The sequence below is a fragment of the Oxyura jamaicensis genome, unplaced genomic scaffold (assembly GCF_011077185.1).
Source record: "Oxyura jamaicensis isolate SHBP4307 breed ruddy duck unplaced genomic scaffold, BPBGC_Ojam_1.0 oxyUn_random_OJ69757, whole genome shotgun sequence".
NCBI lineage: Eukaryota > Metazoa > Chordata > Aves > Anseriformes > Anatidae > Oxyura > Oxyura jamaicensis.
Genome location: NW_023309565.1, coordinates 1 through 11,987, shown reverse-complemented (window position 1 = coordinate 11,987; position 11,987 = coordinate 1). Strand labels below are relative to the sequence as shown.

The following is an 11,987-nucleotide window of genomic DNA, read 5'->3' as shown; positions in this document are numbered from 1 at the left end:
GGGGGGGGGCGGCCCGGAGGTGGGGGGTAGCGACAGCGGCAGAGCCGCTCGGTTCGGCGGACGCAGCGGAGCGAAGCAGAGAGGGAGGCTCGGGGCCGGCCCGGGGGTGGGGGGTGGTGGCGGGGGGGCAGCAGCAGCGGCGGAGCCGAGGGTGGAGGTCGGCACGCCTCTCCTCCCTCTCCTGTGGGCGGTGCAGGTCATCCCCCCTGGGTGTCCTGGGGTGTTACTTCCGCAAGCGGCTCAGATCTCTGCTTTGACCTGGCCCCGCCAACTTCCGTCTTTTCCGTGCCCGATGGTGGGTCCGGCGGGACTTCCGTGTGATTTAGAGGGGCATCCCCAGAGTTCTCACCCGCAATGCGTGTTAAAAGTCAGTAACAGTTCTGCAAGGGCTGCCGCTCCTAGTGTTAACATCTAGGCCGCGGCGCAGGCAACCTCCTTCTCCGCCTCCATAGCCTTTAATGTCTCTAATACCGTTCGTCACAACTCACAGACAGTTTTCACTTCCTTTTAATCTTTTGAATCCCCTGTTATAGTCCTTTCCCACATGGTATTCCCAAACTCCCGCCATTCCGTAACAGGGAACAGCAAGGCAGTCTCTCTAAAATGTCCCCATCGTTGTCCCAACTTGATCAATTTGATCAGTTTCTTTCCCGTTGTCTCGCTACCTCTCTTAGAGAGGATTCCAGCGAGCAACAATGCACCAGCCTCCACTTCCATGGCTGTGCTTCCCCTGAGAGGTAGGGAGCGACCCTGACCCGTGTCTGCCAAGCAGCACCCTCTCAGCCGTTTATTTTCCCAATCCCTCCTCCTCTAGCTGCTTACCGCAGTCTCGGAGACTTAGTCGCGCTGGACTGTCTGGTGCGTAACCATCCTCTGCTACCAGATGTTGTTGGAAAGGAAAACGGACCGGAGTAACGATGCAACCTCGATGCGAGTATAATCGTCCTCCTTTATTGCAGGTTCTCACAGAGTATATATAGGCAACTAACTACAGCATACGCCGATAACAACTTATAATTGGTCTAGCTTCTCCATGCACTTGTCTCTAGCTTGTTTCCTCATTATCTCTAATACAAGGACGTGGGAAGCAGGGCAAAGCCATCTGCGAATTCCTTTCCCACAGAAGAGGAATTGCAGGAAGCGCATGCAGGATGAGCAGATGTTTAAGGAAGATTAGGGGGGTCAGGGGCTCTATTTGCTGGGGACCTCTAAGGAAATGGAGCCCTTGATAAAATTAGAGTTGGGTCCCCAGCACCAAGAAATGGAGGTCCTTGTGGACTCAGGGGCAGAAAGATCTACTGTCCAGGCTGTGCCCCGGGGGTGTTCGTTTTCCCTGGAGAAATTGCAAGTAATAGGAGCAAAAGGAGAACCTTTTAAGGTCCCGATAATAAAGGGAGTAAAAATAGAGACCCCATCTCAGCGTATAGTAGGATCCTTTTTACTGGTGCCTGAAGCAGAATATAACCTATTAGGAAGGGATCTGATGGTAGAGCTGGGAATCAACTTAGAAGTAAGAAATGAGGAAATTGCAGTTAAGCTGTGTACCCTCACTGTGGAAGACGAGGCAAAAATCAACCCTGAGGTGTGGTACACTCCTGAGTCAGTGGGGAAATTGGACATCACCCCTTTTGAAATTACCATTAGAAATCCTGAAATCCCCATTCGAGTAAAACAGTTCCTAATGTCACAAGAGGGTAGGAAGGGGTTACAGCCAGAAATTGAAAGACTATTGAAACAAGGGTTATTGGAACCCTGCATGTCGCCCCACAACACTCCTATACTACCCATCAAGAAGTTAGATGGCTCTTACCGTTTAGTCCAAGATCTAAGAGAGGCAAATAAGAGAACGGTTACCAGATTCGCAGTGGTAACCAATGCATATACCTTGTTGAGCCAGCTTTCCCCAGAACTGAAATGGTACAGTGTTATAGACTTGAAGGACACCTTTTGGGCTTGTCCCTTGAAGGAAGAATGCAGGGATTATTTTGCCTTTGAATGGGAAGATCCCGAAACCCATCGGAAACAGCAACTAAGGTGGACCATACTTCTGCAGGGATTTACGGAGTCGCCGAACTTGTTCGGGCAAGCTCTGGAGCAGGTATTAAGCACTTATGAACTAAACCCAGAAGTAACTCTGGTGCAGTATGTAGATGACCTGTTATTAGCAGGGGAGAGTCAGGAAGCCGTTAGGAAAGAAAGTATTAGGTTATTGAACTTTTTAAGCTTGAAGGGACTAAAAGTATCCAAATCCAAATTACAGTTCACTGAAGAAGAGGTGAAATACCTGGGACATTGGCTAAGTAAGGGGACTAAGAAATTAGACCCTGAACGGGTAAATGGCATCCTGTCACTACGGGCACCTAAGAGTAAGAGACAAGTAAAGCAATTGCTGGGATTGCTTGGTTATTGTAGGCAATGGATTGAAAACTATAGCAGTAAAGTAAAATTCCCATATCAGAAATTGATTGGGGAAGGGCTAATAAAATGGAGCCGGACGGACGAACAATGCTTCGAAGATTTAAAAACAGACTTAGTAAATGCCCCGGTGCTAAGCCTACCCGATACTAGGAGACCCTTCTATGTGTTCGTAAACACAGAAGAGGGAACAGCATTCAGATTTTTAACCCAGGAATGGGCGGGAAGAAAGAAGCCCATAGGTTACTTTTCAAAATTGTTGGACCCAGTTAGTAGAGGTTGGCCCACCTGCTTACAGGCTATAGTAGCTACGACGGCCCCCTTAGTCGAGGAAACCGGAAAAGTCACCCTGGGGGGAGAATTAAAGGTATACACACCTCATAACATAAGAGGGGTGTTACAACAGAAAGCAGATAAGTGGATTACTGATGCCAGACTATTGAAGTATGAAGGTATATTAATACATTCCCCCAAATTAGAACTCCAAACAACTAGCTTACAGAATCCAGCTCAATTTTTATATGGGGAACCAAGTGAAGAATTGACACACGATTGTGTCCGATTAATCGAATCCCAGACCAAAATAAGGGAAGACTTGGAGGAAGAGGAATTACCAAATGGGGAGATATTATTTGTAGATGGATCATCAAGGGTAATAAACGGGAAACAAAAATCAGGTTACACCATAATAGATGGGAACACCTCGGAGGTAAAAGAATCTGGTCCCTTGGACGTGACCTGGTCAGCCCAGGCATGTGAGTTATATGCAGTATTAAGGGCTTTACAGCTGCTGAAAGGAAAGATGGGGACTGTATTTACTGACTCCAGATATGCATTTGGAGTGGTTCACACCTTTGGGAAAATCTGGGAAGAACGGGGGTTAATAAATTCTCAAGGGAAGGGTCTAATACACGAGGCTCTGATAAGGCAAACCCTGAAGGCTTTGAAAGAACCTAAGCAGATTGCTGTTGTACATGTAAAAGGCCACCAGAGGGGTACCTCTATCCAGATAAGGGGAAACAATTTAGCTGATGAGGAAGCAAAACAGGCTGCACTACTGGTAATGAAAGAAGCAGAACAGGTCAGAGAAACAGCAGGAGGTAGCAAGAGCTTTACCACCCAAGAGGCAGAAAAACTACAACAAATGGGAATCGTTGAAAAGGAAGGGAGGTGGGCACTCCCCGATGGGAGGGAAGTTATTCCTAAAGGCATGGTGTGGAGAATAATGAAAGAATTCCACAGGCAGACCCACTGGGGAGTACAGGCGCTTGTGGACCACTTTGGGACTAAGTATATGTGTATTGGGATTTATGAAATTGCTAAAAAGATTGTAGGAGAATGCTTGACGTGCCAAAGGGTTAATAAACAACAACTCAGAGAAAAGGTACCAGGAGGAGGGGGGCTAGCAAAGAGACCGATTGAGAAGATACAGGTTGATTTCACAGAGCTTCCAAAGGTTGGGAAGTATAAATACCTTTTAGTTTTAGTAGATCATCTCACTCACTTTGTAGAAGCCTTCCCGGTGGCTCGGGCCACTGCGCGGACAGTAGTAAAAATTATTATTAGAAAACGTTGTGCCAAGATACAGGAACATAGCTGTAATTGACTCAGACTGGGGACCACATTTTACCTCTAAAGCTATCAAAGAAGCCTTGGACCCCTTAGGGACAAAATGGGAATATCATACCCCGTGGCATCCATAAAGTTCAGGAAAGGTGGAAAGAATGAATGGGGAAATTAAGAAACACTTGACCAAATTGATGATTGAAACTAAGATGAACTGGGTAAAGTGCTTACCAATGGCCTTATTAAATCTGAGGATGCAACCTCGGACCGATACTGGAATCCCCCTTTTTGAAATGTTGTATGGAATGCCCTATGACCTGGAAGTACCAGTCGAACACCCGAGAGCAGAAGAAAAGGTGTTACAGGAGTATATTATTGAGCTCATGAAGCGACAGCAGGAGTTAATTAAGAAGAGGTTAGTAGTACAAAGACCACCCTTAGATATGGCCATACACAAGATTAAGCCAGGGAATAGAGTATTAATTAAGGTCTGGAAAGAGTCCTCTCTGACCTCTCGTTGGGAGGGACCCTTTCTTGTTTTGCTTACCACAGACACTGCAGTTCGAACGGCAGAACGAGGGTGGACTCATGCTAGCAGGATAAAAGAACCTGTTCAAGATTCTCATTGGGAGGCAACTGGGAATCCTGACAACCTGAAGGTTACCTTCTGGAGGAAGACTGATGAGTGAAGCCACCACGCATAATCCTCTTTTGTTCTGTAAGAGAGAGTGGAGGGTTTGTTGCTCCTACAGGTATCCCATCTCAGGGGTAAGTGCAACTGGCATTAAAAAGGGGAAAGCCGTGAAGCGAGCCCCGCCCAACGAAGGCTGAGATCCTCCGAACAGGTCACAGACAAAAGCGGCCAAGATAAGGTGGGGAGCTGGGGGGGGGGGGGGGAAGGCATACAAATCAAGTGAGCTAGGAATGAAGGAGGTTCCCCTGAAGAATACGACTGCTGCCGAGAAGATGGCAAACCCCATTGCTCTCAGCAAAAGAGTAGACGGTGGAGGCAGAGACGTAATGCTGTGGGGAGTGAGGTTGGTGAACCACCTCTGGAATCAGCTCACGGGGCCACTTAAAACGCGAGCCCAAAGTCGAATTGTCTCAGTGGCTCCCCCACACCTCCCACCATCTCTAGGAGGCAACGAAGATAAAAGACAAAGCACTCGACAAGAACCCTGGGATACCTGTAGTGTAGGTAAGAGCCCTCCGTTCTTCTCAGGTTTAATGTTACCTGTACAGGTCATGGAACTCCCAATAATGCAGCTAGGTGTAACAACTGGAGAGGAGAGTCCCCATCAGCTTTATAAGTGGAGCTTAGTTCTATGGGAGGACCAGGCCCTAGTTCAGCAAGTAACTACAGCAGGAGCCCCCAGTTTTAATGATCAACCTAACCTTATTGTTTGGACTGTGAGCAAGGGCTCAAAGATAAGGAGGACTGTTTACAAAGGATAAGATAAACAGGAAGGTGTCTTACTTCATCCCGATGACCACCTGACGACCACCCGGATGACCACTAGAGAATACTACACAAGCACAGAAAGACTGATAAGATAATTAGCATACAAAGTGGGGCTAGGCGGAGCTAGGAAATGAATATGTATAGGTGTGTTGCGAAACTTAATGCATATGTAATATTTTAGGGGATAAAAGAGAATGCACGTGAGCAAATTGTTGCGCACGACTTCGGTGGGACTACCTCCGGTGCTGCCCAGGGCTGAATAAACATACCTACTTTACAATCTTACTGATTGTGGAGTCAGTTTTCCATGAGTCAGTAGTATCCAGAAATATATAATTACCACTGGTAGAAGATTAAAAGAGCTAAGAGAAACTGGGATGATGGCTCAGACACCACCTTTAGGATTTGCAATTCACCAGTTAAAACCAGGAGATAGGGTTCTAATAAAAACATGGAAAGAAGAAAGCTTATCTCCCCTCTGGAGAGGGCCCTTTCTTGTTTTATTAAAAAGAAAACTACCGATATTTATTAACTGTTATCTATTAGCTGTTATCTCTTAACAAGGAAACAGCTGTGAGAACTGCTGAGACACGATGGACACGTGTCCTGAGTAAAAGGTCCAGTGGAAGAGTGGAAAGTAACATCGGAACCAGGAGAAACTAAACTAACTATCAGACGGACTTGAAGAAGCCTTCATCAAAGAGCATAAGCTAAGTTGCTGTGGGAATTTTATTGTAATTACTCCTTTATTGCAATTACTCCAAATTTATTGTAATTACTTCTGTAAAATTAGTAAACAGAAACTCTTGAATAGATACCTATTAAGATTTGTCAATAACAGGGATCAGTTAAGCATTATCCCCTGAAGATAACAGTAGGCTATCTGCAGTGTACACCCCTTTAAGATTAGGGAAGAGGGCAAGACCGGATAGGGAACTGGTGCTGCGGCTGGGAAGGTCTGCCAACGGGTGCAACCCCTTCGGGCTGTGACCACCGAGCACTATGGCCCTTACTGGACCTCTTCTAGTCCTACTTGGGGTGAGTTTCTTGGCCCAAGCTACGGCCAACAACTGCAGTCAATGTATAGTAACTAGTAGAAGAAGATGGTTGAGCTCCCAAACATTGGTGTATCATACTGTCTATGACTGTAAAGGCCAGAAAAGAGGAAGCTGAATTTTTAACCTGACTCAGTATGTTCTATGCAGAGAAGGTGACAGGACCGTATGTTATGATCCAAAAGAACTCCCTTATCAATATTGGGTAGAAATGAAGACAGATTCGAAAGTAGGCAAATTAATTGGAACAAGTGAATTTGTAACCACCCTGAATACGTCAGTGTCGATAACCTTTGATGCCTGTGATATTATAGATGAAGACCCATATAGTGATTGTGGAAGCCTGAGTTGGAGAAGATATTATAGTAACCAGCCCAAGTACATTTGTCCTAGAAAGGGTGGAACAGTGGCTTCTACGTGTTACACTGATTGGATAAGTGATGATCTGTGGGACAGGAGTTATAATTACTGTGGACCCTCAAATTGGGGTTGTGCTTGTTGGAGTACGGATCCCAGTTGGGGATGGCCTCAGCAATGTGAGGGAATGGGATTAGAAGCCAAGATTGAAAATGGAAAAGCTTCCCCCAGTTGTACAGACCGGACTTGTAGCCCTGTCAATATAACGCTTTATAATTTAGAACACTGGAAACCGGGTGCAAAAAAAATGAGACTTAAATATATGGAAAAGGACAAGACCCGTGTGTAATTATCAAAATTGAAATCAAGGAAAGGGCAAGAGAGTCAGTGCAACATAGACTGTTATTCAACTCATTCTATCATGAAATGGAAACAGGAATATCATATCCCCACAGTTGCTAAAAATCTATTTGTAAATCTAGCTGAAAATATTGCTAAATCACTGAACGTAACTAATTGTTATGTTTGTGGTGGAACAAATCAAGGTGAACGATGGCCTCCTGAGAGAATCATAGCCTATTATGATCCAGCTACGTGGGCAGAAGACAGATCCTGGGGCTATTGGACCCCAATATTCATGCTTAATAGAATAATTAGGTTGCAAGCTGTAGTAGAAATAGTTGTGAATAAAACCGGAGATGCACTCGGATTAATTGCAAAATAAAATACCAAGATAAGAACTGCTTTGTATCAAAATCGCTTAGCTTTAGATTATTTGCTAGCACAAGAAGGAGGAGTCTGTGGAAAATTTAACCTTAGTAATTGCTGTTTAGATATTGATGATGAAGGAAAAGCTGTGAATGAACTTGTAAAAAGAAATGAAGAAAATTGCACATGTCCAAGTTAAAACTTCAAATGAAATCAATTTAAGAAAATTATGGATGGACTTTATGGGTAGTGGTTGGCTTACTAGAATCAGGATAGTTGTATTGGGAATATGTGGAGCGTTTTTTAGGAAACTGCAGACTTTTGCATGGGATGCTGCCCAAGCCTCTGATAACCAGCAAAGAGATCCACCAAATAAGGAGAAAGGGGGAGTTGAAGGATGACCGAAGGACAAAGCCTGGGAGGAAGACTATGAGCCTTCAGCACAAGAGACCCCCAGAAAGACCACCAGAGACTGATATGCATGCATCTGGAGAAGGTTTGGATTCCGGGAACTAATTATAATAACCCTGCCTTTTCTAGGAATAGTGATGAATATGTATTAGTCTAGGAGCATAAAAATCAGCCACCTAATGTAATAGGTGTGCGTCTTGGTGGAGCAGAGACTCCCGGTGCACCCAGCGCTGTTTGCTTGCCTCTATTTGCTTAATAAATTACAAACTTTAATTAGAATCCTATTTGGGACTCAATCATTTATCACAAATGTTATCTCTGGTCCTCCTTTTGCTGTTAACATATCTTTAAAAACTCTTTTTGTTGTCCCCCACAGCACTGTCCAGCTTCAACTCCATTTGATCTTTGGCTACATCAATTTTCTCCCTACAAAGGCGAGCATCTCCTCTGTGATGGTTTTATTAGGGTGGTCAGCTGAGCTCCACTAGAGCCTCTCTCTCACTCCCCCTCCTCAAAGGGAAAGGGGGAGAAAATTCAATGTAAAGGGGTCAAGGGTTGAGAGAAGGATGGGGAGATTGTTGAACAATTATTGTAACGGGCAAAACGGACTCAGAGTAGGAAGACATTAAGATTTATTGCTTATTACTAACAAGCTAGAGAAATGAGAAACAAAGGAAAGAAACCAAAAACACCTTCTCCCATCCACCCTCTTCCACCTCCTCCTCCCGAGCAGCACGGGGGAATGGGGGTTACGGTCAGTCTATAGCACTTTGCCTGCAAGGCTGTTTCTCACTCCTCTCTCTCTCCCAGCTGCTTTTGTGCAGCTTGTTGTTGTTTATTTCCCTCTTTAAAATATGCTCTCACAGAGGCACAAACATCATCACTTATTGGCCTGGCTCTGGCCAGCGACAGGGACCTTATCTAACATGGGGCAGCTTCTGGATTCTTCTCACAGAAGCCACCCGTATGGCCCCCCCCCCCCCCCCAAAACCTTGCCACGTAAACTCACTACACCCTGTAGTTCTCCCATATCTCTTGACCTCGCTTCCAGCAGCCATACACTTTCTTTTTCCACCTATGCTCTAGAAGATCTTTGCTCAGCTAAGCCAACCTTATACCCTGCTTACTTGACTTTTGGAATTGCCTGTTCCCGTGCTCTTAAGAGGTAGCACTGGGCTGGTTTTACCCTGCTGGGCAGCTAAACTCTACCACAACTCCTCTCTCACTCACCCTCCTTAGAATAAGAGAGAGAAAAGAAAGTATTCTGGAAAGAAAAAAAAACGCTCACAGGTTGAGATAAGGATAATTTAATTAAAGGGAAAAGGAAGAGGGAAAAAAACATACGAAGGCCACGTGGAAGCATAGAGAGAGGAAAAAAAAAATCCTTTACTTCCCATCAACAAGTGATGTTTGGCCATATCCTAGGAAGCAGGGCCTCAGCACATGTAGCGGTTGTTTGGGAGGACAGACATCTGCATAACGAGATCCCCCCCCTGCCCTTTCCTACCTTTTGTTGCTGAGTGTGACACCATATGGTATGGAATATCCCTTTGGTTGGTTTAGGTCAGCTACCCTGGTCATGTCCCCTCCCCACTTCTTGCCCACCCCCAGCCTACTGGCTCTGTGGGACTTTGGACAGAGTCTTGATGCTGTACCAGTATTGCTCAGTAATAGACAAAACACTGGTGTGATACCAATGCTGTTCTAGCTACAAGTGCAGAGTACAACACTATATGAGCCACTGCAGGGAAAGCTAACTCCGTTCCAGCAAGACCCAGTACAGGTACTTCGCCTTTCCTCGTTGTCTCCTGCTGGAAAGGAACCTGCATGACCTCCCACCCTAATTGGAGTGTCTTGTTTCCTTCCTAGTCTCTGCAGGTGATGTTTGTCATTAATGTAGGTGTATATTAAGTGCCCTCTATATGGGCCACTGCAGGGAAAGTTAACTCTATCTCAGCCCAACCCAGTACAGGCACTTAAAAAGTGATGGACCCTAATGTCTTCAAAAGCAGTTTCCCAGGGTACCTTACTAACAAGTTCCTTGAGCAGCCTGAAGTCTGCTCTCCCTATATCCAGGGTTGAAGTTTGTTTGGCAATTTTCCTCCTATCACCAAATATTTTAAATTCAACTACTTCATGTTTGCTATGGCCTAGAAGGACACCAATCACCATTTCGTCCATGAGACCTTCTCTGTTCACAGGCAACAGGTCTAGGAGGGTACCTTTCCTAGTCAGCTCCCTTAGTACCTGTACCAAGAAGTTATCATCAACATGCTTTAGGAATCTCTTGGACCTGTTGTGGTACCTGTGTGTACCTGTGTGGTATTCTCAGTTATCATCTGGCAAGTTGAAGTCTTCCATAAGGACAAGGGCAGCTGATCTAGAGGTATCTCTTGGTTCCTTAAAGAATAATTCATCTGTGTCGTCATCCTGGCTGGGTGGCCTGTAGTAGACTCCCACAATGACATCCCCTTGATTTGCTTGTCCCTTAATCTTTACCCAGAGGATCTCAACCATGTTTTCAATAAATTTGAAACCAGGAAAGACAATCTAGACGACTTGACAAACTTAAGAGTACTGTCAGTAAAAAGGGTAAATAGGATGATCCAGATGATTGATTACTGGTCATCAGTCTAGCATCTATGTAGGCAAAAATATATAACTGATATCAGTTCAATCAGTAAGCTATTAAAGGAAATCAGTAGAACTAATGTAGGTCAATATGGTTATATGAAAAATATATCTGACCACAGTTTTATTAGATAACACACTTGATAAAACATGTAGTGTTAACATAATAATAGTGTTTATGTAATTCTTAGAGTTCTTCCAGGCATTTTGACTTACTACTACATGACACTTTTTATGTCTTGCTAATTTAGTCAATATGACCTGTTAATTAATAGAATATCGGTTAACTGACAGTTGAAAAAAAAAACAGCAAATGGAGGATTCTGACTGAGCATATTAATGTTATTTTAAGGACTGATTTTGGCCACATGATATTTAATGTTTGTTTTAAAAGACATCAAAGTTTGCACAAAATTAATAATAATAGTTCATAGATGACCCAAAAGATTGGGGATGTAATACACAAGAAAGATAAATCAACAATGCAGATGACTTTGTTTAATAAGTTGGGTGCAAGCAGACAAGTGTTTTGTGGCTAACTATTAAGTAATACATCTGTGAACAGTGAAAGCAGACTGTCCTTTTATTGTGGTTTAACCCGTCTGGCAGCTAAGCACCACACAGCCGTTCGCTCACCCTCCCCCCTCCCTCTCTGGAGAAACAGGAAAATGAAGCCTAAAATAAAATATAATAATAATAATATTACTGCTAATAATGTGTACGAAACAAGTGATGCACAATGCAATTGCTCACCACCCACTGACCGATGCCAAGTCTATCCCCGAGCAGCCGTGGCTGACCCCCCCCCCCGGCTAGTGACCCATATATATTGTTCAGCATGACATCAGATGGTATGGAATAGCCCTTTGGCCAGTTTGGGTCAGCTGTCCTGGGTCTGTCCCCTCCCAGCTCCTGATGCACCTCCAGCTTGCCCACTGGCAAGACAGAGCGAGAAACTGAAAAGTCCTTGGCTTAGTGTAAGCATTACTCTGCAGCAATTAAGACATCAGCATGTTATCAACATTCTTCTCATCCTAAATCCCAAACACAGCACTATACCAGCTTTTAGGAGGAAAATTAACTCTATCCTAGCCGAAACCAGAACAGATTTTTACCTGTCCATTTAGTCTGCTTACCAAATACCAGAGCTCAGGAAAGAACAGAGAATACACCCAAATTTGGGACCATTGAAGGTCAGTTGAACAAGGTGTTTTCAAAATACAATTCGCTAGAAAACACAGCATTTTGTTTTAGGGGATTCTAAGCCTCCAGTTTGTTTTTCTGGGTTTCTTTGTGTATCATGGCTCTGATCATCTCTAAAACATGCAGTTAAATTACTGTAGTGGGTCTACGTGGCAAGGTTTTGGTAGCAGGGGGCCATA

At 44.5% G+C, this 11,987-nt stretch overlaps 2 long non-coding RNA genes across 2 annotated transcripts; one reads left to right on the top strand and one right to left on the bottom strand.

Annotated features, from left to right (window-relative positions):
• The first annotated feature begins 1,569 nt into the window (after positions 1–1,569).
• LOC118159336 lies at positions 1,570–7,605 on the top strand. The gene is made up of 3 exons (XR_004747077.1): positions 1,570–1,584; positions 3,897–3,901; positions 7,431–7,605. It is a non-coding gene; the product is annotated as an uncharacterized LOC118159336 (long non-coding RNA).
• LOC118159337 lies at positions 4,780–11,751 on the bottom strand. Its single transcript, XR_004747078.1, has 3 exons — positions 11,742–11,751; positions 6,580–6,582; positions 4,780–5,055 (listed from the first exon to the last, which is right to left on the bottom strand). It is a non-coding gene; the product is annotated as an uncharacterized LOC118159337 (long non-coding RNA).
• Between the last annotated feature and the right edge of the window lie 236 nt (positions 11,752–11,987).